The 3380-nt window shown below is 41.2% G+C and overlaps 1 pseudogene; it reads left to right on the forward strand.

Annotated features, from left to right (window-relative positions):
- The first annotated feature begins 206 nt into the window (after positions 1-206).
- On the forward strand, positions 207-1733 carry LOC136312122 (vacuolar protein-sorting-associated protein 36 pseudogene; annotated as a pseudogene).
- The last annotated feature ends 1647 nt before the right edge of the window (positions 1734-3380 follow it).

A 3380-nucleotide genomic window follows, 5' to 3' on the forward strand; every position in this document is an offset into this window, starting at 1 on the left:
GCAAGAGGGGTTTGCAATCCAATAGTAAATGACATATTTCTCAATCTTGGGTTAGAAATGTGAGGATTGGCACCTAGTTGGTTAGTTCAGTTGGTTAGAGCATCCTCTAAACATGCTGAGGTTGTGGGTTCCATCCCTAGTCAGGATACACACAAGAATCAACCAGTGGGAGGGTTTAGAGCCAACCTGGCTGAGAAACCATAAACCATTTTGTGTGGACCAGTGGCCTTCTGGATATCAAGGAGACCCTGGTGACCCTATAGCCAGGGGATACACATCTAATTTGATGCTGGGCAGCCCTGGCCGGTTGGCTCAGTGGTAGAGTGTCGGCCTGGTGTGCAGAGGTCCCGGGTTCAATTCCCGGCCAGGGCACACAGGAGAGGCACCCATCTGCTTCTCCACCCCTCCCCCTCTCCTTCCTCTCTATCTCTCTTTTTCCCTCCCGCAGTGAGGCTCCATTGGAGCAAAGATGGCCCGGGCGCTGGGGATGTCTCCTTGGCCTCTGCCCCGGGCGCTAGAGTGGCTCTGGTCACGACAGAGCGACGCCCGGAGGGGCAGAGTATCACCCCCTGGTGGGCAGAGCGTCGCCCCCTGGTGGGCGTGCCGGGTGGATCCTGGTCGGGCGCATGCGGGAGTCTGTCTGACTGTCTCTCCCCATTTCAAGCTTCAGAAAAATACAAAAATAATAATAATAATAAAATAAATAAATAAATAAAATAATAATTTGATGCTGGGACCCTCCATCTTGGTACACGTCGACCAATTTGGAGAGATCAGAAAAATCAGGGATGCATGGCCATTCTTCTTTCACAACCTGTGTTCACTGAAGGACATGTGACTAGAATTGGGAAAAATGGAGAGATAATGGTTCATCTTCACCCAGCTCCTCGGAGCAAAGAGCTTGGTCCATTCCAGAGTAGAAAGAACTAGACCAAATTCTCCTTTGCAGAACGTGGCCTGATTGAGTTTTACAGATGTGTACCAGAGGAAATGACACAGAGAAGATGGGAGAATATGCCAGTTTCCCGGTCATTCCCAACAAATAGAGGGCCCCAGCCAGGAAGCACGAGGGCTATAGGAATTATAGGTATTGAAAGGAAACTGGAAGAAAAAAGAAATGAAACTGGCAACCACCTTTTGGAGGCCTTTGAAGACCTCAGCAAACTAACAATCAAGGCTAAAGAAATGGTAGAATTATTAAAATCAATTGGTATAATAAGATTAAAGACAAGCAAGGTGACATCACAGAAGATGAGACCATCCGGTTTAAATCCTATTTGCTGAGCATGGGGGCTGCTAGCCCCATTATCAGGGAAACCTGTGGCTCAGGACATAGTCCTACACGCAGCTGGCTAAACAGCGGCTGGAATATTGCAGACACCTGTAGAGGACAGAGGGGCATCACGTCACCCATGGAGGTGCACTGGTTTAGTAAAACGAGCTCGAGGAGTGGAATTGCTCTCACGAGAAGATTTAGTGAATTTGTGCAAGATTTTTTACAGTGACGTCATGGTCATTGAGCCTCAGTCCCACAAGGAGGAGGAAATGGTGGCTTGAAGATGATTTTGGAAAAGAGTCCCCTAACATCAGAAGAGTTTGTCAAGCTTGTGGGAATGTCTGTCCTCCTGGCTAAAGAAAGGTTGCTTCTTGAAGAGCAGATGGGCCGTCTTTGCTGAGCTGATTCAGTGGAAGGCTTGCGGTTTTACCCAAATTTACTTATGACAGGGAGCTAAGGGTTTGTTTGTTTGTTTTTGTATTTGAAGTACTTCTTATCCATGTACTTGCATCAGGTAGAGCAGGGGTAGTCAACCTTTTTATACCTACCGCCCAGTTTTGTATCTCTGTTAGTAGTAAAATTTTCTAACCGTCCACCGGTTCCACAGTAATGGTGATTTATAAAGTAGGGAAGTAACTTTACTTTATAAAATTTATAAAGCAGAGTTACAGCAAGTTAAAGCATATAATAATAATTACTTACCAAGTACTTTATGTCAATATTCACTAAGTATGGCAGAATAAATCTTTATAAAACAACTTACTATAGTTAAATCTATCTTTTTATTTATACTGTGGTTGCTCCGCTACCACTCACCATGAAAGCTGGAACGCCCACTAGTGGGCGGTAGGGACCAGGTTGACTACCACTGTTGTAGAGGTTGTATGACACGGAGTGAAGAGTAAACCCTGATCAACTGAGAATTCAGTGGAACGTTGCTGTATAACAGAAAACCCGCTTAATTTCTCCCTAAATATTATGGTCTAGGAAGTTGATTTAGGATAAATATAGGAAAATATCAAAAAAATGAATGCCAATGTGAATTTGAAGTCATGCTACAGTTGTATAGAATACCCCCTGCCTCGCTTAACTTGAAATATGATGGATTTTAACATGGTCATCAAATCTACCCATTTTTAAAAGAAAGACGTTTAGTTCATTGGGGAAGAAAAAGAGAAATTGCATATTTGAACAGGTTAGGTTATTATTTGGGTGTGACAGCGATTCACTAAATTATCAATAATTATAATTTTTTATTTCATTGATTCTATGTTGTGATGACAGATCCCTTAATTCCCTCACTGCTCAGCCTCAGGTTTGTGTTGGGGAAAAGTCCGTCTGACCAAGTCTTGTAGGCGAGCGTGTAAGCTGGTTTGTACGTCACACCTCTCTTTGGGCTGAGCAGCCCATTAACTATTGTTCTGCAATTGATTCATTTAAAAATATTCAACTTAACCTATATTTACATATAAAATGATACATCTCATTGCATCCATCATCTGTGCCCTGCTTTCAGCCTGTATTCTACTCCTTTGACTCTCACAGACCGTAAAAAATACTAAGATGACTGCTTTGAGCTGGCGTGACCAAATCTTATATTTTCAGTTTGCCCCATGGTCATAAAAAAAAATAGGATTTTTTCTCTAATCTTGAAGGTATTCATGGCAATTTTCTGTTCTCTAGCTGGTCCATGAATATATTTAGTTACTTATGGGAACTCTTTGATTTTAGTTGTTATTATTTTTACGTTTTTTTCTGTCATTGCAGGAGAGAGCTGCATTATAGCTTGAAATTCTCCTAGCATCACAACAAAAATATTTACCAATGACTTTTCAATTTAATGGAGGCTAATATTTTTAAAATCAAAAAGTGTTGAGTCACAAGAAGATAAATAATTAAAAAATATGAGTCACATATTTTGTACATTAATACGTTTTGCTATTGTTGTTAAATAGGTATAACCACAAACGAATAAAATTGAATAGTCCATACAAAGTGCTAATTGGTGCTTTGCACATAGTAATTATATAATGTCAATTATTACTATTGCTATTACTGACCCGTCCTTATATAGGCTATCTTTGAAATACTTAAAGATATAAAA

This window comes from Saccopteryx bilineata, chromosome 8 (genome assembly GCF_036850765.1).
Source record: "Saccopteryx bilineata isolate mSacBil1 chromosome 8, mSacBil1_pri_phased_curated, whole genome shotgun sequence".
Classification (NCBI taxonomy): domain Eukaryota; kingdom Metazoa; phylum Chordata; class Mammalia; order Chiroptera; family Emballonuridae; genus Saccopteryx; species Saccopteryx bilineata.